General features: G+C 42.4%; 1 long non-coding RNA gene across 3 annotated transcripts; it reads right to left on the minus strand.

Annotated features, from left to right (window-relative positions):
* Positions 1-4,578: 4,578 nt before the first annotated feature.
* LOC311594039 lies at positions 4,579-21,160 on the minus strand. Of its 3 annotated transcripts, XR_014777919.1 has the most exons (4): positions 21,031-21,160; positions 13,292-13,467; positions 5,401-5,882; positions 4,579-4,754 (listed from the first exon to the last, which is right to left on the minus strand). It is a non-coding gene; the product is annotated as an uncharacterized lncRNA (long non-coding RNA). The 3 variants fall into 3 exon arrangements; XR_014777920.1 differs by lacking the exon at positions 13,292-13,467 and having other exon boundaries at positions 5,418-5,882; positions 21,031-21,140; XR_014777921.1 differs by lacking the exon at positions 13,292-13,467 and having other exon boundaries at positions 21,031-21,140.
* Positions 21,161-22,461: the final 1,301 nt, after the last annotated feature.

The raw sequence follows: 22,461 nt of genomic DNA on the forward strand, positions 1-22,461 counted from the left end.
GGCCATTCTTGTGAGTGCTTAAACCTTTCCCCAGGCAAAGCATGTTTGGTTTTTTAAAAAAAGACTTACTCTGTACTCTTGATTATTAATATCACCTTTTAGATTTGCCTAGCAATAGGAACATTTTCCAGAAAATCTTAATGAGTCAAAGTCATTCATTATGACATTATGGTTATTGGTCTGTTCTATCTATAAATGTCTTTTTTCCTCTTTTTTTCTCTTTTTTTTCTATAAAAATCTTAATGATAAAACTCAGACTGGATTTGCCACAGTTAGATTTTGTCTGTCCTTAAAGACCTCATGTAGAATGAAGACAAGTTTAAACAAATTACAGGGAAGCGTCCTCTTAAACAAAAATGAAACCAAGTTCCCTGAGTCAAATAGAATTGTTGTATCTAAGTTTTCAAAACATGCCTGCTACACCCCAGTCACATCAGCTTCCATGGTGTGTGCTTATTAGCCACAATGAACTAACTTTAAAAAAAAAAAAGTAGAGCCAATAAAAATATAATGATCATTGTAGTTTTCCCTGAAGCAAGCTCAGGAATCGTAAGTCTTGACATTTAACTTCAAAATAGACAATTATCAAAATGCCTCCGGAGCCACGTTGTGTAGGAGTGATCACTCTCACACGTGTTTATAAGCACCCTTAAATCTTTTCTAGAGAAAGAAGAGTAAACAAAAGACAGGGCCACATATTTAATGAGGAGGGAGAGGAAAGTCTACACTGGCCTGCAGTCACTGCTCCCCCGAACTTCTGTGCTCTCCCAAATGCCCTGTTGAAGTGTTTAGATGCCTCAGTTGAGCCAATACCACAAGCAGAGATGTACCACAGATACAGTAGACAGCCTAAAGCACAGGCCCAATCAACATGCCTTCTGGAACATCCTCATAGCCTTGGGGTCTTAAATAAATGTGAAGGCGCTATCTGTCACACTCGGAGCGATCCCCAGTTGTCCCCATGCAGTCCCTAGTCTCTGTTGCTACTGACTCAGAACAGTGTGTCTTTGACTTGATTTAGATAGAATTTAGATTAGATATGGAGTCCCCCTCCCATCTTTTTTGCCCCACTTATGAATTAAACAGGAAATACATGGTATACATGACAACGAATGTGTCTGTTTTTTGTCCTGCTGGTTTTATTTAACTTTCCTCTCTCTCTAACCCAAGCGTTTCTTCCACTTCTCATACATTCACTTTATGTCAAAAATAATAATCGGATGAAAGTTTGTTGTAAGTCATTTTGCTGTGTGACTCTTTGAACCAAAAAAAATAGTCCTTTTTGAGTAGAAATGACACTATGTTCAAGTTGCTTGCTGTTTTTATTCGATGGGTGGCGTAAATGATGGCGGCTGGATGATGTGTAGAGAGATCGCCTTTCTAACCCTGCTTTCCTGCACGTGGGCAAACCAGTAAACCTCACCCTCATGCTCTCTTCATGCCTACTGTTTCCTGCAGTTTTAGATGCTACACTCCAACATGCCCAAATGCACAGCACAGCCAGGAGAACAAGTCACTTACTAAATACCCAGTTAAATTTGAGCTGTTGATAAGCAATGAGTTGCTAGAAACACGTTTCAAATCTTGCATAAGCTCTTACACTGGTACATTGTGTGTCCTTTGTCTGAAGTTCATCTCTGCGTCCTGTCCCACAGAGCCCCCGAGTGCTATTTCAAGCCTTTTTGTCCAGGCTTCCCCGACCATCTTAGATAACCTACAGTGCCCTCTAGACAGGAAGATCCATCCAAGTCAGCTTCCTTCCCGCTTCATGATGGCCTGGCCACACCCTGTTTCACCCCAAATGTAATAAAATGGCCTTTGCCTCCTTTGTATAGCTGTGTCTGGTGTGGCTTAAGGCCCAGGCTGTGTCTCACTCGTGGGTGTGAAGATAAGGAAGATGAGATACTCTTTTCTCACCTACGTCCCCAACACTAGAAGCTGGGGGACAGCTGGAGGACTTCTGGGTGGGCAGGGGAGCAGACAGCTGGGCCGTCACAAAGCTGGATTTGAACCCCAGACACTAAGTCCTCAATGACTTTTTATTTTTATTGTTGTAAAGAAAATATACCTGGTCAAGTACTTGAAAGTTAAGTGAAGTTGTTCATAATACAAAGAACTTTGCATGGAATTACCTAGATCGTTACCTTCTAAGCCCAGGCTTCTGTTTAACTAAAGCGCCTTAGTTATCTCTCCCTCCCTCTTTTCCTCTGTCCCTCCCTCCCTCCCTCCCTCTCTCACTCCCTCCTCTTCCCAACCTCTTCTCTCCCTTCTCTTTCCCCTTCTACTTTTCTTCCTTTTCTCCTCCCCTCTCTCTCTCTTAAAAAGAAAAAAGTGGAGAGAGCTTCAATCTCATTTTTTTTGCACCGTTTTAGATTTTGTCCAGTTGTTAAGGACCACACTTAATAAGCAGGAAATTATTTCACCCTTTATAGGATTCCCAACCTTCCCCCAAGGTTCTTGACTTGATTCCATGCTCCTAGACTTTCCCTCAACTGTCCAATGGCACGTCTAGTCAGAATATGTAACAAGAGCAAAGCTGTGCTCCTACAAGCTTTCAGAGAGAGAGAGAGAGAGAGAGAGAGAGAGAGAGAGAGAGAGAGAGGGAGGGAGGGAGAGAGAGAGCAAGTTTCTAAAAATTGCTCTTGTCTCATCTGTCTAGCTCACATTTATCTAAAAATAAAAGGAAAAGCAGGAGAAAAAATAAACGAACAGAGGATAACGTGCAGCCCCGTGTCTCTGAGTCAGATAACAAGATAATTTTTGTGCATGCTCCATATTTCACTTTAGTTTTCAAAATGACCTTTCCACCCCTATCCCTATCGCTACAGTGCACATCCATTAATGAGGAATCTTTTCTTGCCTTGTCCTTTTTCATATCAATCGCAGCGAGACACCAGACTTTCCTTTGAGTCCATTCACTTTATAGCTATTAAAAAGAAAATATAGTCTGGAGACAGCGTGTCTCCAATTGGTTCAGTGCAAGAGGAGAAAATAAATTCCCAAGTTTCTAGCTTTCATCTGCCACAGGCTTTCTTTGTAAAAATCTGGGAACATTTCCAAATATCATATTTCAATCTGTGAAATGGGTGAATCGTTTCTAAAAATACCCCTTTCGCACGTCGTTTTTAGAGAGAAAGAAAGTTTCTGAGATGCTGGTGTTTTATGGGCAATGTTTTTCAGAATGTGCCTGCCTGGTTATGCCTCCAGAGGCTTGGTACTGGGTATCATTAGACACCCAGTAATGATAATAATAATAATAATAATAGTGATGATGATGATGATGATAATGATGATTACAGTGGTTTCCATTCCTTTCTCCAGAAGCATACATGTGCTTATCTTGTTTTCAAACCTGAAGTTATTAAGGGAGGAACTGCACGTATATCTCACTGGCAGACCACTAGCCTACTATGTGTGAAGTGCTGGGTTCATACTTCATTACAAAGGAAATGAAGGGAGGAAGGGAGAAAGGAAGGAGGTAGGGGAGGAAGGATGAGGTGGAGAAAGAATGGAGAGAGGGCAAGAAATGAAAAGAAAAATAGAGGAAAGAAAGAAAGACAGAAAGAGAAGGAAAGCAATCATGTCCATCTTGTTTGCTCACTTCCCCATATGAAGCAGAGCACTGACGTGCATGCGCAATATGTGGGAAATAAACTGGAGCAAAGTTTTCTCAATATTGTGTTCTATTTAATCCCCCTCTTGTGCAACACTTTATAAGATCAGTCTCCAGACCTTTAGGATCCTTGACTGTGTATGCCACATTAGTCAACAACAGTCTTGTGCATGCCTCTCAGCCTCTCCTTGCTAGGTGGGTAGATGGTGAATGCAGAAGCACCAAAAGGCAGCTCTTTGGATGGCACAAAGAAAAAGATGGGCAAAAAGGAAATTTTCACATGGAAAATGGAGACTCAAACGGAATAGCCAAGTTATGAAGAAATGCTCCTAAGGGAGCCCAGATCACTTCTAGTGTCTTCACGATAGTGTGTGCATTGCAAGGGAAAGTATCAAGGGTTTGTAGAAATACCACTTATTGAAAAAACTTACTCAAGTATAAGATGATGGTGCTGTGACATTTGTTGACCCCTATGAGTTGAACTGGCCAGTCTTGCTCTTCCTGTCTCTATGACATATATGCTTGTCCCTACCTTTAAATCTATATTTGGTAAAGACCTTTTTGGGTGGAGCCCTGGTTGTCATTCGAATATAGAGTGACCTTCTTGATCTTCAAAATGTCTTGTGTCAGGATTATCTACAAACAGTGATTGGCATTCAGTTCCTAAAGAGCTCAGTGAAAACCATATTCAGTGACAATGGATGTTCTGTGCCCATTCTGCAAGAGGGAGCACATTCCTCCATTTTGCGGTTGGGTACCACATATATAACTGTATTAAGTGAGACATTCAAAGGCAACTTCCACATCATCTATTCAGCAACCTGTGGGAAGACACAGTCCTCTCCAAGAAACAAGAGTGATCAGGGCTTTGAGACCCAAAACCTATGAGTATTTCACCTTGAAGGCTAGTCTGATTTCAACCGAGCACACACATTCTAAAGGAAAAGACAAAACCAGTTCCTGGAGAAACATACAGCTTGTTCATACTTTGTCGAAACCATGAAAGTTCTGGATATAGGAGACAGCTCAAAACTTCATTCAGAGAGAGGACATCCCCTCGTATGCATTAGAATGACGATGAGGGCTCCATGCAGAAAGGTCTTGCCAAACGCCAACTTGAGAGCGGTGAGAAGCTCACTTGCTACAGAGAGGAAAGAATGGCAAAAGCAGCCAATTTAGCCCACTGTGTCAGCAAATATCATAGATCCATCATCTTACACATTAAATAAATCTGTTGTGATGAATGGATGTGAATAAGGCCTGACCTTACAAAACTTATTCCCTGACAGAACATCCTGGAGATCCAGTACAGACCATATTATGGTATAGAGAATTCTCTGAAGCCAGCTTAAACATCTTGTCTCTCATGGTATCATTATTATGATGTGAGTGGACCACTGAAACAACGCCTACGTCCTAGTCCCAAAGAGGTGATCTAGTAAAATTCTGAAGTTACTCTAAATGAGAAAATATATTGTTTCATCATATCACTTGGAATTTTAAAAAATAAACACTCATAATTTTTACAAAGAATTTCTAACCAGAAAAAAAAGGGGGGCAATAAAGGAGTAGAAAGGAAGGTAGAAGATAAACAAGAAGAAAAGAAGGAAAGAAGAAATGAAGGGAAAGAAGAATGAAAGGACATGGTATGCTCTTTTGTAAGTGTCTGGGGTTGCATGATTAGACATAACCCAATGTCCTCAACCCTGGCATTCATTGAAGCTCTACATCACTTTTGAACATAAATGCTGGGTCTCAAATACTGACACCATGGGTATTAGGAGTACCTTGATTCAGCATTTACCTTCCTCCTCCTCTTCCTCTTCCACTTCCTCCTCTTCCTCTTCCACTTCCTCCTCTTCCTCCTTCTCCTCCTCCTTTTCTACTTCCTCCTCTTCCTCTTCCACTTCCTCCTCTTTCTCCTTCTCCTCCTTCTCCTTCTCTTTCTCCTTCTCCCTCTTCTTGTTTAACTCACTCTGGAATGAGCACTGGTAAGAGCAAAAGGAACTCCCTACAACTTCAGAAAACAAGATGAGATGACTCAAGGCATTCTGAGCTAATGGGAAATGACCATTCTTGACCTCCTTCTGTCTCCTCCAGAGGCCCAGGGCTCTTTGCAGACATAACTAGAGAGATTAGACAGCTTCTCCCATGCTTCCAGGTCAAGAGAGCAAGGCTAGAGTTGTTCAGATGTTTACTGACTGCCTAATAAGCTCAGAACATAGTGCTTGGCACTGTGGGGATCCAAAGACAGCAGATATGACTCCTGCTGCAGCAAAAAAAGGAAACATAGGAAAAATTTACATAAGTTAATGGCAAAACAAGAGATTTCACAAGGTTGTTGCCAGGGACAGACACAGAAACCATATGCTTTCTTGACTGAGTTGAATGTATTTAATGTTCACTGTGTTCTTTAGAAATTGATTTGTCATCTGCAAAATGCACACATGCACACACATACATACTATTAAAGTTGAAAAACAAAAAACTATAAAAATCTATGCATTTTGGAACAGATACAGAGACCCACAGCCGAACAATAGGCTGAACTCAGGAGTTTTGTGTAAGAGTGGGAGGAAGGACTGAGGGAGCCAGAGGGGTCAAGGACATCACAAGAAGACCTACAGAGTCAACTAACCTGAGCCCATGAGGATCCAGAGAGAACAAACCAGCAACCAAAGGACATGCATGGGCTGGACCTAAACCCCTTACACATATGTAGCAAATGTGCATTTTGGTCAACATGTGGATCCCCTAACAAGGGAAGCAGGGGCTGTCTCTGACTCTGTTGCCTGCCTTTGGATCCCTTTCCCCTAGATGGGCTGCCTTGTCTGGCCTAGTGGGAGAGGATATGTTTAGTCCTGCTGGGACTTGAGGTGCCGGGGTGGGTTGGTACCCATGAGAAGGGGCTCCCTTTCTCTGAGAAAATGGAGAAAAGGGAATGGAAAGAAGAGGGCAGGACTGGGAGGAGATGAGAAAGTAACCTTGGCTCAATCAGGCTGTAAAGTGATTAAATAATTGAAAATGTATGTATTCTAATTATAAAGATGTTAGAGATTATAGGTTCTATTTATTGGGCATTTTTTACTGTTACAGGTATTTTGCTAAGTACTTTGAAGGCATTTTTCTCAATTCTTGTAGTGAGTTAATATGCTAGGAATTGTCACCATTTTAAATGTTAGATAAGCTTAGAAAGCTTTAAACAGTTCAGCTTAAAAAACTGAAGTAATTCATTTTAGATGCCACAACTAACCCCACATCTGCATCGCTGTACATGGTATTGGAGAACTAGCTTGCTCAACAGTATCGGTATCTTACCTTTACAGAGCATAGCATGCCGGGGAAGCTGGTAAATGAATATAATCGAAAGGTGGTCTTGAGGGGGTTGTACATGAAAATGAAATTGTACAGAAAACATGGCAGTTACTTTTCACTAACCTCTTAGTGAACGTGTAACATGCCCAAGCCCTTCCCTTCATGACAATCCAAATATAAATTCCGGCCTTCAAAGAGGTACTGATGGCCGGCAGTGGGTGAGGAGACTGTAAAAATGTCAGGGAAGGAGATAGACACTACAGTGGGGCAGTAAGGTCTGTGATGGAGCCATGCACGGGTGATATGGAAGATCAGATGGAGATTGCTGCGGTTGGACCGTGAAAGGACCACATGGGCTCAAGTGCTCAAACACTGTCTCCAGCTAGAGGGGGCACTTCGAAAAGTCTGAGGTGGCCGGGCATGAACAAAAACAAACAAAACAAAAATAAAGGTAGAATCTCACAGGAGGAAGTATGTCACCGGAAGCGGATCTTTACCGTCCAACCTCACTTCCTGTTCTCTGTTCTCTCTCTCTCTCTCTCTCTCTCCTCTCTCTCTCTCTCTCTCTCTCTCTCTCTCTCTCTCTGTGTGTGTGTGTGTGTGTGTGTGTGTGCGTGTGTGTGTGTGTGTGTATGTGTGTCTGTGTGTCTGTGTGTCTGTGTGTTTGTGTGTGTGTTCCTTGATTGAGGATGCAATGTGACCAGTCTGTCTGTTGTCATTCCCTATCTGCTAGAAAGAACTGTATCCCTCAGGAAATGTGAGCAAAAGTAAACCCTTGCTCCCTTGGGTTGCTTTTGTCTGGATTTTATACCACAGCAACAGGAAAAAGTAACTGAGGGGTTTGTCCCTTTTTGTGGGATCTACAAACAGCTTCGTGGAGGAGGTAACAGCTGGTCTGGCTTTATGTAGAATAGCAAACTTTACCTGGAAAGTAATAGGCAGAGATAGGATTTCTCACAAAGAGGAAAGAGAGCAGAGCTTATGAGACAAGGTTTCCACAAGAGAAGTCAAACGCTTCTAAACTGGGAAACCACCTTGTCCGGTTTCAGTTAAGTGTGGCCACAGCCTGCAAAACAAAACACAGGGAAGCGGGGCTGGTGAGATGGCTGTGCGGTGCCAAGCTAACAGCTGGAGTCTGATCCTCGAAACACACAAGAAGCTGAGTGAGTGTGGCCGCTCGCATCCTCAATCCCAGAACTCCTACAGCAGACAGAACTTCCCGGAAGCTTATGAGCCCAGCTAGTTTGGAGGACACACTGAGACAGACACAAGAGAGAGCCTGACTCAAACAAGAGAGAGCCCACTTTTAACAGTTTTTTGTTAAGACAGTGAGACAGGAGGGAAGATGGCGTTGTTTAAGGTGAGGAGGAGGAGAAAAGAGGAAATCTATGACCAGTTCTGCTTGCAAAAGACCCCAGTGTCCCTCCTGTGGTAGATGAGAAAAGCTAATCAGATCCATTCGGATGCAGCGATGCAGGCACAGGGCCTTCCCTCCCTCATCCCCTGCATCTCCTCAGCTGGGACACCTATCAGCCCCACCTTCCAGAACCCTTGTCTCCACAGGGCTCTGCAGCTGCCTCAATGCTACAGAGGGAGCCAAGGCTTCTGCTTTCCACCTGGACAAATGCACAGTCCCGTGGCTGTCCTGCTTTGCTTTGCTAGTGCAATTTTTTTTTTTAAAGACAGGGTTTCTCTGTGTAGCCTTGGTGTCCTGGACTTGCTTTCTAGACCCGGCTAGCCTCAAACTCACAGGGATCCACCTGCCTCTGCCTCCCGAGTGCTGAGATTCAAGGTGTGTGCCACCACACGATCTTGTACAGAGGAAGACTCTGTGCCACCTTTGAGGTAAAGTCCTCACCGTTCCTGTGACGGGTGAAAGGCCTCTCCCTTCGCTCAAGCTCCAAGCCCTGCCGTCAGTCCGCTCTCATTCCGTGTCCTTTAGTATCCACTAACACCGCCTTCCTTTTCGTATTACTTTGCTTCTAGTGCTATGACAAAATACCCTGGCAGAAAACAACTTAGGAGGGAAAAGGGTTTGTTTCCGTTTATAACTCCAAGTCACAGCCCTTCATTTGTAAGGAAGCCAAGGCAGGAAATTCCAACAGCTGGTCACACCACGTACACAGAGAAGAAAAAAAAAACAGACAAGAATGAATCCACACACGCTCCCTTGCTTGCCTGTGCTCAGATGGGTTTCTCCACTCTCATCCAGCCAGGCCTTCCTGCCTAGGGAATGGTGGTGCCCACAGTGTGCTGGGTCTTCCCACGCCAATGAACTCAGCTAAGGCAATCCTCCACAGACTTTTCTACATGCCAGCCTGATCTAGACACTCTCCCAATGACGCTCGTTCCCCGGGGTGACTCTAGGTTCTGTCAAGTTGACACTTCAAGCTAAACTATCCCAATTTTCTTTTGTTAATGCATCCTCTGTACTCTAGAGTTTTACCATGCCGTTTTCCTGATCTGAAGTGTTCTTTCTCTGTTTCACTTTGCTAACTCCTGCTTATCTTGGGCGTCTCAATTTCCCTGGCGCCTTTTCCTGGTGTTTCCGCCTTCTCTGGTGTTCATGGCTGAATAGTGCTTTTTTTTTTTTTTTTGGATGATTATATAACACAGTATTCTTTCTTTTTCAACATTTAGAAAGTAGTAACTTGGGCTGGAGAGATGGCTCAATGGTTAAGAGCGCCTCCTGCTCTTAAAAAGGCCCTGAGTTCAATTCCCAGCAACCACATGGTGGCTCACAACCATCTCTAATGTGATCTGATGCCTTCTTCTGGACTGCAGGTGTACATGCAGACAGCAGAACACTGTATACATAATAAATAAATAAATAAATCTTTAAAAAAGAGACAGCGATAGAAAGTAGTAACTACTTGCTTATTTAACTGCATTCTAAAGTAGATTCCAAGTTCTAAAACCAAAACCATCCCGCTCAGTCTACATCCCTCCATGGCTGGTCCATATTACACCAATAAATTAATAAACACTGGATGAGATAAAATATTCAGAAAAGCGCAAGGGAAGCTCAGCTTTAGGCACACGGACTGAAGAAATTCAAGCAAAATGTGATGTATCACCTACGTAGGTCCAGCTGTGTACTCTAATGGAAGCCAAAAACAAACAAACAAAAAAGTGACTAGCACTGGAAAGGGGACCTTTCCTCATAGCAGGTAAGTAAAACACAAGGGTAGTGAAAACCAAAAAAAAGCTGGAATGAAAACGTGCAACCAAGGGAGGGTTTTGAAAGTGATCAGATTTGGTAAAATGAAAAACATAAGAACTCAGTTTGGGGTGTTTGGTTTGTTTGTTTTATTCTTTATCAAAAGAGAATCGCTGAATACTAGCGATAAGCAATGTAGTATATAACAAAGTAACAATTTACCCCGTCAATATTTTGCACCATGTCTTTCACAGAACTGCAAGTTTAGCACCCCCTGTACTCCAAGGCATTTCACCCCACCCCTATCCTCTGCACAGCTCTTTTCACTGGAGCAACCTTCCCAGTGCTCTTAGAGTCCTTGAACTGACTTCAATAGTGTGGCCTGTAAAGCCAAATGAAGTCTATAAAGCCACAAGCACAACCCCACACATAACATGTGGATGTTGAGAGAGGCCAGAAAAGAGGGCACCTGGTGATCTCAGGGACGGGAGTTCCCTTCTGGCGTTCTAAACCCTAGCTTCTTCTGTGCAGATATTGATTTGCCTCACAGCTGAGTCCATCTCAAGAAAGGAAAAAAAAAAAAAACTAGACATTTATCTGGGATTCAAATTGTGTATAAAGTCTGATGATAAGGCTTGCTGGTTTTTTAGAATAATTGAGGCTTTTCTGAACTTTTTGGGGGTAAAAGCACACTTAATCATCCTGCAGCATGGTTGGACGCTGGCCAGATGCAGGACAAATCAAAGGGCTTTCTCTGAAACAGCCCTGAGCCGGATACCTCAGCTTTGGATAAGTACTAGTGGGGGGAAAAGCAAGGACTCGGGTTCTGGAAGTCTTCAAAACCCTGAGTAAAAGCAGACCCTTCAGCCCTTCACAGGAAAACTTAAGACTCAAGCATGAGAAGAAAGGATAGACTGTGAACAGTAATCTTTATTTCACAAGTAGAGAGTACAGAGAGTTTACAATTACAAGCCATAAAGGAAATTCTTAAGCAGGGGTTTCGTCTCTTAATTGACTTGTGTGGGTGCTCACTTCTTTCCCCAGCCCCAGCCCCGAAATAAACCAACATATTGCTTGTGCTGGGATTTGTTGTTGTAAAATGTGCAGTTATATGTAATCTGGAAAACCTGAAGTAAGCACGCCTCTCCCCATTGCCTCTCTCTAGGTTGTGTTATTTATAACTCCTCCCCATCTTGGAGGCTCAAAGCATATTTGGAGCTTGTTTATCACATTTCATGCCTCTAAGTTTTCAGTGTCAATCCCCATGGGACTCTCACTAGAAGGTGATGGAAACTTATCTGAACCCCCTCCTCTGTCAGCAAAACACACTCGCTGCCAGTGTCTTGCTGCCGTCAGCTTGACGTCCCTGTCCATCCACTGAGGATGGCACCCTTATTTCATTTTATAACCACCGAGACAATAAGCTGGGCCGTCCCTCAGTGGTACAGTGTGGGCTTAGGCAGAGAGAAGCTGCTAGTGGGACCACAAGCTACAATGGAAAACAGAAGTTGCCTGTCTCCCCGTTTCTTCCCGAGACTCAGGAAACATCAAGGAGGACGAGAAGGAGGATCCTAAGAGGCAGAGATGGGACAGACCCAGAAGGAAGCAATGTCTTCTGGATGTGGCAGGGCTGGTCCTCTTGTGAGATCAGAACAGCTAGAGGTATCTGCACAGGAACTGTGCAAGATCAATCCTGTCAACATTCTAGCTTGGACAAGGGAGGTCTGTGACCACCACCATCACCCCAGATGAAAAGCTTTGCATTCTTGGGGAGGGAGAATGAATTTGCTGTCAGCGTATAGTCCCTGAGAGGTCGACACGCCCATGAAGATACATGCAGCACAATTTGGGCTCAGTGGATTATCTTTTTTTTTTTTTAATAAAAGAACCTGATTCAGGAGAAGTTTGGGGGAGGTGCCCTGTGGATATGATTGAAATGCACTGCATGCATTTATGAATTTCTGAAAATATGATACAAAATATTATATTAACACTAATAGTGACCATAAAGTGAGCTCTAACTTGCAAGTGTTTGCCGATAACGGTTGCTCTAGCTTTGCTTTGAAGCACGTTGTTTACTTAACAACCGAGGGCTTGTACAGAATGTTCCCAAAACCCTACGCTAAAATCACAAGTGTTCCTGGTCTGTGGTCTATTGAACAACACTGTAATTTTTTTCTGATTTGACAAATACCACCTATTTATCTTCAAGGTTCATGCTTATTTTGCATTTCTATTTTTTAAAATATTCATCTGTATTTTATGATTGTTATAGTGTTTGTTGCTCACCTGGGACTTTTTAATGATTCAGTTGAATGCAAGATAAAATTATGTCACTATAGTTCGTTATATAAGCATTAGTATATGGTTATTAAGAAAACAGTAAAGCCTTAGAGGAATTTAAATTTTCTAAGTTTATAATTTCTATGAATACATTAAGATAAACTTTTCCCTAAAATGTAAAATTTTCAGTGTGTGGCAAGATGCAGACAAAAAGCAAATACATGTAATTTTTAAAAAAGTACTCAAAAATGATGTCAGCTTGGGGAAATACAAATGATGCTTCATTGTCCGCATCTTACTCAAGTTTTGTTTGGTACATAATTAAGTGCCATGATCTACTGACATCGTGTGCAAAGAACAACCCTTTGGTATCACTAAGGTCACAAAGAGCAGATTCTCCTTCATCTGTTATTGCTTGCAATCCTGAGTAGTACAAGAACTCTCGCACCACAGGCTCCATCCTGCCTGCATCCTGAACCTCTCTTTGGCCAGAGTATACACACTCTATATGCTACCTGGCTTGGTAGCTGTCCTGAATGTCAGACCTCACAGAATTGTAGTAGCATGTGTTCAAATTATGCCTGTTCTACTTTATAATAGGCTGCAGTACACAAGAATATTAATGCTGGTGATTTTACTAATTTTAGATTTCACTAAAACTGTCCTGCTTTATTCATTACTGTTTGTTTCTTGCTGTTTGCACTTTAGATTATCATTGGTGTGTGTGTGTGTGTGTGTGTGTGTGTGTGTGTGTGTGTGTGCATATGATTTGGTACTACCCACAGCTCCAGCTGTCTACTGGGATCCTGTAATGTACCGCACATAGACAAGGAAGGATCCAGATTCTCATGGACATCAACACCAAAGGGCTGTAGCCACAAGCCCAGTCAAAGTGTCGCATCCCCCTTGTGAAAACTTACTTCTCCTTACTGCTGTTTCTTATCCTGTGTCACAACAGCTCCGATTTTCCCAATGGTTTCTGCTGTAGATATTTGCTGCTCCATAGTCCATGTTTTAATGCAGTGGCCTTCGGCTTTTCCTCACTAAGTGGTTCCATCAATCGGTAGCCAGTGAAGTAGGTGCTATGGGCATGGAGCTAAGTATATATAATCTCTGTCATCCCCAAATTAGCATTCCCAACTTATTCATCCACCCTGAAGTCATATCTATATCTACAAAACAAAGTAACGTTAATTACTAGTAAGGATTACATGGAGTATCATTTTTTTTTACATTTGATTTGATGTTCTGGTCAGTTCCTACTTCTCAAAAAAGTATTGTTAGTACTCTTTTCTTCCCTAGGGCTATGACAGGAAAAGAAAACTCAGCAAATCAGACAATGTTTAAACTGGAGATGTGGGCTGTTTCTGTGGCCATCATCCAGAAGAACGCAACATCACTAGGGAATCCTAAGTTATAACATGGCGTTTTCTACTTGTATATTCACAATAGCGTAATGATCTCACTCAGAAGAATTTTTCTGTGGTTCCGGAGCATCAAAGGGCATGGAATGAGATAGGAGATTCACAGAGTCAAATCAGAATCACATCTGATCTATGGGAGGATGGAAGCTGTGCTGGAGAATGTTCCACAGGTAGCATCATGCACCTGTGGACATGGAATCGTGGTGCCAGAGTAGATAGATATATTACCAGAGTCAAGAACTGCAAGTGCATTGTGGAGTAAGGAGTGAGGAGATAAAGTTGAAGATTTTGGACATAATTTAGACAGGGCAGACCAAATGAAAATACCAATCCTGAGAGGGCAAGGCAGAGGGAAGGAGAAAATACAGCAATTCTGAAACTGTTCTGCTTTATTAATTAGATATGGAGGTTAAATTTTACATCAATTAATGTACTGGCAACCAAAAGAGCAGAAAGTTTCAAGAGGGGGGTAATTAAAGATCCATACCACCATCACAGACAGACTGCATCAAATTGCTTGGAGGAATGTTGGTCCAATTTCCTAGGCCCAGAATTGGAGGAGAAAGAAGGTGCCAACCCTTCTCTGGTTAGGCTTGAAGGAGAAAAGGCAAATGACTGTTTTAATTCATCTGAGGAGGCAAAGCAAGCCTGCTGGAAAGCTTAACAAAAAGATCTAGCCCTGCAATGGAAATGATTTGAGGGATGGCCCAAAGAGAGAAGGGGCAGGGATCCCCAGACCACCAGGAAAGGACAGGAGTGAGCCGGACAAAGATAAAACACGAGAAGATTAATGGTGCAGGAACTCTGATTCTTTTTATCCTTGTCTTAAGTGAAGTAATTGTCAGCACTCTGAGTTCGTTTCTGATATTATATTAGCTTAATAACTGTGCTTTCGCTGTCCTGTGGGTCTATTCTGTGTGGGAAGGCAACATGCCAACCTAAGCAACGGTGGTGCCAACCAGCATAGTGCAACAGCAAGGTCAGGTTGGTCAGAAGAGTTGTCCTATTCATGTTCAAAGCCACCTTCTTTATGTGAGAGCCTTAAGCGTCACCTCGGCAGTTAATGACAGTCATGATATGTGACATAGATATCTGTTCACAGTGGGCCCCAGTCATTTTCCCAGCATGGAAAGCCTAATCTGCAGTCTACTGATTTAAGTGCTTATCTTTACAAAATACATAGAGAACTGTTCCTCACTGGCTGAGCCAAGAATTACCCTGGAAGGCTGCCTGAAACCCCATCCTCTCTCCCTTCTATCCTCCCTCTCTCTCTCTCTCTCTCTCTCTCTCTCTCTCTCTCTCTCTCTCTCTGTCGATCTCTCTCTCTGTGTCTCTGTCTGTCTCTCTGTCTGTCTCTGTCTCTCTCTGTGTCTCTCTCTGTGTCTCTGTCTCTCTCTGTGTGTCTCTGTCTGTCTCTCTGTCTCTGTCTGTCTCTGTCTCTCTCTCTCTGTCTCTCTTTCGCTCTTGCTCTTGCTCTCTCTCTCTGTGGCGTGTGTGTGTGTGTGTGTGTGTGTGTGTGTGTGTGTGTGTGTGTGTACAGTCTATACATTCTATGTGTGCCCTTGTAGTTATTCAATCAACTAAGAAAAAGATTGGATAATCCACATGCCTACATTGAAAGATAAACTTCAGAAAAGTGTTCTTGTTGCTAAATATGTCTTGGTGATGGTTCTGTTTTCTTTTGCTAAGATGCTGTGTCTAATATTTTACAGCCAGCTTTTTCTACATTCCTGTTATGGGAGTAAAAGATGTACTGCCATAGTTACCACATTTGGACCATCTTCAGGAACAATTTAATCAATATGATGGCATGAAGGACATTGCTCAGCTGTGCAGGGTGGTGCCCTGTCAAGATGGTAAACAGACAGAATTTTAAGGCTGTTCAGTGAGCAGCTGGGGAAATGGCTTTGTTAGGGCAGTGTTTGTCTCACAAGCATGAAGGGCTGAGCTTGATATCCAGAAGCCACATTAACGAACTGGACATAGCCAGGTGTCGTGGCGCACTCAGGGGGCAGAGGCAGGCAGATGCCTAAGGGCCACTCACCAGCCACCCTGGCCAACTCAGTGCAATCCAAGCCAGTGACAGAATATTTCAAGAAAAAAAAAGTGAAGGTCCTGATGAGGAATGAGCCACACAAACACACAAAAGCATGCCAGCACACACACATACACAGACACACACACACGTGCATACCAGTGTGAATACACATACATAAAAGAATCAGTCAGGAAAGGCCACACAGCTTCAGCCTGATCCTCTTGAGACATTTTGTGGAAGAACTCAATCAACAGGCCAATGTAACTTCTGCAACCAGGATGCTGGAAAGTGCACACACAGACTGGAAGTCAGAGCCCAGCTGAGCCTGTGTGGGCAGCCAACATCAGGTACCAGACCGAAATAAGGCAACCTGAGCCTTTAAACCACATGTACCAACCAGTACTGCCTAAGACTCTGTAAGAGATACCAAGAGCGAATGGGCGGGCCTTCAAGGACCTTTCCAAACTCCCGCTCTTCAAACTGTGAGAAAAAACAAAAGATGATGTCTAAGGAGCTGAACTTTGGAATAACTGGCTACACAACAGTAGTAAACAAAACTGAATGGAAGTGGCATGCTGTGAGTAATAATATAAAATTAAATGAAATTAAATTGAAAGCACAAAGATGGTAGCCTGACTCTGAGACCGAGTAGTGGGCAGTAAGTGGGCAATGGGGAGCCCTTCAGTAGTCTCTACTGTAAGAAATCAATGGCCATTGAAGAGATTCTCAATCAGAGCTTAAAGAGAATTGGGGAAAATGTCGTAGAGGGGAAACCCTGCTCTGTAGTAAGAATATTTAGCGGACTAAACTGCTGCCTGAAGTAGAAATGGTTCAAATGAAAAGAAACTATGAGGCTATAGTAATCAAGAAAGCATAGTACCTCATCCTGTTTACTTAATTTACTTATTTCTGCTTTTGGTTCTGTTCTTTTGGACTCTTTTGGGATTTTACTCAACAAAGCCATTGCTTTCATCAATACTCATGAGTTTTCATCTATTCAATTTATTTTGAATTTATTTATTACTGATTTTTTTCAATTTATTTATTCATATCAAAACAGACCCACAAGCAAATGGAACAGAAATAAACCTAGGCAGCTAGCTGACTCTCAACAAAATGGTAAGAAATTCATATTGGAGAAAGCAGAGAGGTTCAGTAAAGGATGCTGGGAAACCCTGACACTCCCACATAGAAGACTGAACCTACCCCTAACTTTGACTTATCAACGTCAACACAGAATTAATTGATCATGCACCTCCACGTGAGGCTGGAAACTAAGAAACTCCTAGGGGAACATACAGGGGACATACTTGAAGATACTGGCATAACAATAATTTCTTAGCTAAGGATCTAAAATCACAGACAAAGCAAGAGTAAGTAAATGGGGTTCTACAGAGCTAAGAAGGCTCTCTGGAATAAACAACTAGTAGAGTGAAAAATCAGCCTGCAGAAGAGAGAAATGTGTGCACAGCTTGCGTCTGACAAAGGATGGATACTCAGAGCAAATAGTAACTAAAAACCTCAAACAAGCAAGACATGTAAGCAGACACTTCTCCGAAGAACAGAAGGCCAACATATGTAGGGAGAAACACTGGACATTGTTAGCTTCAAAGACATACAAGTCAGAACCATAATAAAATACTATCTTGACACAGTTAAAATGCCATGATAAAAGAGGCAAAACAAATTCTGGCAAGGATGCAGAGAAAGGGGAATCCATATTCAGTCTCAGTACAGTGTATATGATCACAGACTCTACAGAGGACAGTGTGAAGGTGGCCCCAAGTTTAACAATAGACCTACTGTGTGATATAACTGTCTTTAGGTGCACAGCCAAGAGAAATGATATTAACATATGAAAGAGATATCTGGATGTCAGGTTCATTGCTGCATTATTCACAATAGCTTATAAGTGGAATTCAGTAATGGAGAATAAATGTTAAAAATCTGTTATTTATATACAATGGAGTATTATTTGGCCAGAAAGGAAGATTCTGTGTTGCTTGCAGTAGAATGGGTGGATCCAGAGGACTGTATGCTAAGTATGTTAAGTCAGACACAGAGAGATGAGTAGCGTTTGTCTTTTCCCATAACTGGATAATTTAATATATGGCAAATTTAGAAGGTTAAATGCTAGAGGCTAAGAAAGGTGCTATGCAAGCTGCCAACATAGAAAAGCAATCAACTGTCCATCCATATAACCCTACAAATCACAACATTGGCCAGCATGGCAAAACATCCCCCCAAAGTATCAGAGTGGCACTTATATCATGGCAGCAACCAACAGCCTCTAGTTGGACTTTATCCCTGTGAAACAGGAAGGAATTCATGCCTCGTACTGTGATCCTCATCCACAAACCATGGCTGCTGCTACTATTGACACTTTCCCAAAAAAAAATTCTAATGCCATAATTTCTAATGGCACCCTAAATACTTATCCTTACACCCACAGATAATAGTAGCTCTAATTCTCTCTGTAGAAAAAAAAAGACATAGAAATGGCAATGGATGCGATGGAGAAAACAATTGGGTCAAATGCAGAGAACAAGTAGCTATGGAATGTCGACCCCAAGTGGCGTGTCTACAATGTATCCCTTATAATGAAGGCTCAGAAAACAGGTCTGGGCCAGATGGGGTCCTAATACTGAGAGGAGAAGTGGGCACAGCCCACATCCCTAATGCGGAAGCTTTCTCCAACTGATAACCATTCACAAATGAAAACTTAGTTCTTTCCAGTGATGTCTCATTGGAGACAAACTTCTTTTAAGGTCAGCCCCATGCCCAGCAGTAGATGACCAACACAAAACAAACTCAATGGCATCTTTGGAGGTTCTTTGTCTCATCATGTGTTTTCCAGGCATGTGTTTGTAACTCTGTAGGCCCTTTGTGTATATATACTATGGCTTCTGGTTTTGTGTTTTTATGGGATTTCTGCCTGATTCTCTGTATATGTGTTTCTTGTGCTTTTTCTTTGGCTCTTTTTCTTCTTTTTGTTTTGTCCCGTTATAGGTTGTTTGCTTTTTTTTTTTTTACCTTATTTTATTTTATTATCGTTCTTTAAGTGCCTGTTTGTTTTCTAACAGGAGACAAAAAGGGTGTGGGGACATGGGCAGAAGATGTGGGGTAGGGAGTGCTATAATCAGAATGTGTTGCATTAAAAAAAAAATCTATTTTCAATTAAAGAGAAACAAAAGGAGTAAAATAAAGTTACTAAGGTCATTAAAGGAAAAATCAGATAAAAATAAATTTATATGAGAGGATTTAAAAATAAAAATTATACAAAATTAAAAAAGAAAAAGTATGTGGATGATATAGCTTAGTAAGGGGCTCTTCGGGGGTGGGGATGCAAGGTAAGATGTCCAGCTGGGTTTTCATGACTATGTGTAATGTATGGCCAGAACAGGCTAGGCCAGTGAAAGGGTTTTCAGTTTCAAGACCGAATTCTCATATTGTAAAGCAATTTCTGATCTCTCTCAGCAAAATGTTTTAGGATTGTTACTAAATCTCTTAAACTGTGGTCGTACAATAATATAAAATTAAAGTGTCTGAATTAGAGCCATTTTCAAACAGCAAAAGGCCTTCCTGGTGTCTTCAGGAGTGCTTGCTCGCTCTCACTTCTAAACAAGCCTGTGCAGACCGTGGGCCTGACTTTACAACAGCTTCCCAGACATCTCAAAGAAGAGACAGGCTACACAGAAAGAGGTTTATGAGTGTTGGGCTTATCTCCATGGGATAAATTTCACATTGGTACGCCGGATGCTTCTAACATTTTAAAGGAATTCCATCATCTTGAGTCGAATAGGCAGGGTACAAAATTCATGGATGCCTTACAACAGGAAGTGAGTGAGCTAGAAAAAGACAATCACTTGTGGTATGGCTTATTTCTAATGAAAAGAAAAGTCACATTAGGCTGAAGCTAGTTTTTAAAGGCTTCCTTTTGTACTATCAGTCATGTGACGCCTAATCAATCCTTTCCTATTAGTCATGCAGAGCATGGTAAGTAATACATAATAATAAACCTCAGGCTTATTACTTTTGTTGTTTGTGTTACAGTCTCCAGATGGAGGATGGTACTCATCAGGCTAGACTCCAGGAGCATCACCCACAGACTCCTCCTTCTGATCACCATGACTCTTCCTCAAGGGGGATGAGATGTAGTCAGGGAGACCTCATAGGAGACTTGGGAGTGTATTTTCTATTGTGAAAGGAAGGACTATTTGTTTGCGGCCAAAACAGAGACAATCACAGTTCATAACTTTGCCACCAATTTAGTTGACAGTCCTTCCATTGGGAACTGGGAGGTGCAGGGACAGACTTATGAAAAGGCAATACTGTGTAAGCTATGTAATTTTGGAGTCCAGATCCAAAAAAAAAAAAAATGTTGTGCAACTTCTGCCTGAAATTTTTGGAGTTCTCACCAAACAAAAAGCCAACCATCACAGAAGGCATACAAATCACCCTGACAACCGTGTGGAAGAGCTCCCCGCCGGCCCTCTAGTCTGCAGCACTGTTAGCAAACACCAGTGGTGGGAATCAACTAACTTGAATGTCATGTCAAGCCAAGTCTACAGAAAACTGCAGCTCCAAACCATCATCTGATTACAGCTTCGTGAGTGACCCCCAGATGAGTGCCACCAGGTCCCCCCAAAAAATCCCTTCCTGAATTCCTAACTCTCAAAGCACTGAGAAAAATGAAGAGAAGGAATGACAGGATTAGGAATACGCACTCAAGGCTGGAGATAAAACTGAAATATAGATCAGCTGCCACGTGTGCATGAAATCCTTGGCTCTACGCTCAATGCTAGAAAAGAATGTATAATCAAGCACTCAAAGCTCACACAAAATATATGCACATATACGTTTGTATAAGTTAGACAACTCAAGTGTGTGAGTGTACACAGCTGCTTTACATCTTGAGCCATCGGAGCCAAGAAGGCACAGTGGCACAAGTGTAATGCCAGCTCATCCCAGGATAAACTGTTATTTCAGAAAACAAACGCCAACAGAATTGTGATAAATTGAAGAAACTGTAGTTAGAGCAGGTCACAAAGAACAGCAAAGGAAATTGGACCTGGGGGAATGTGATCAATAGAAAACAAGACAGGTCTGTGTCTTGGTTTGGGTCTTACTGCTGTGAAAAGACACCATGACCACTGCAACTCTTATAAAGAAAAACATTTCACTGGGGCTGGCTTACAGTTTCAGAGGTTTAGTCCATCATCATCATGGCAGGAATCATGGAAGTGTGCAGGCAGACATGGTGCCGGAGAAGGAGCTTGGAGTTCTACATCTTAATCCAAAGGTAGCCAAAGGGTACTGTGTGAGCATAGGAGACCTCAAACATCACCCCCCCCACACACACACAGTGACATACTTGCTCCAGCAAGGCCACACCTCCTAATAGTGACTGTGGCTATGATGTGGCCAGCTGTCTGAAGTTCCTGCCTTGACTTCCCCACAGTGAGGGATTGTAACCTCGGATTAAGCTTAATTACACCCCCTTTCCCCCTAAATTGGTTTTGTTGGGGTATTGTATTACAGCAACAAAAATGAAACCAGAACAACATTATAGTGGTCCAACTAGCTATCCAGGGGAAGAAATACTAGTCATTGGTCCTGGCCTTCTCTCCTGGTCCATGAAAAAATTACCCTATTTTCACACATTTCCATGCTAGCTGGCAGTCCCCTCATAAGGCATGTGCTCTAAAACTACTAAAACCCCTTCTGGAAGGTACCACGACAACATGAAGGGGTAGAGATTTTATATTCTTCATTATAAATCATTCAATATTGAGAGTTTCTGTAGGACTAATTTAGTTTTAGAAGCCCTTTAAAAGCCTCCATTGCTGGTGGGAACGCAAACTTGTACAGCAACTTTAGAAATCAATCTGGTGCTTTCTTAGGAAATTGGGAATAGTGCTTCTTCAAGACCCAGCTACACCATCCCCTGGACATATACCCTAAAGATTCTCCACCATACAAGCAGGACACTTGCTTAACTATGCTCATAGCAGCTCTATTAATAATAGCCAGAATCGGGAAACAAACCTAGATGTCCCTCAACTGAAGAATGGATAAAGAAACTGTGGTTCATTTACACAATGGAATACTACTCAGCTGTTAAAAACAAAGAAATCTTGAAATTTTCAGGCAAATGGATGGAACTAGAGACAATCATGCTGAGTGAAATAACCCAGACCCAGAAAGACACGCATGGTATGTATTCACTAATATGTGGATATTAGCCCAACATAGATGCCCTCTGAGAGATTCTACCCCTAGGCGGAGAGTGATATGGAAGAATGGGGGGATGGAAGGACCCAGATGATTCAGGAGTCCCACAGGGAGAGCATCACAGCAGGTGGATCTGGACCTGGAGGAAGGGGGGAGAGGAAGGGGTGGGCTGCACAAACTGTTGTACCAACCAAGGATGACGCATGCAATCAACCTGGATCCCCTGTTCAGATCTAGCCAATGGACAGCTCGTTTTCCAGTTGTGGGGAGAGTGGGGACTACCTCTGACATGAACTCTGGTGCCCCCTATTTAATCACTTCTCCTTGGTGGGGAGGCCCCCACAGCACACAGAGGAAGGGGAAGCAGGCTATCTGGATGAGACCTGATAGATGG

This window comes from Acomys minous (genome assembly GCF_964271855.1).
Source record: "Acomys minous genome assembly, chromosome: 3".
Taxonomy (NCBI): Eukaryota; Metazoa; Chordata; class Mammalia; order Rodentia; family Muridae; genus Acomys; species Acomys minous.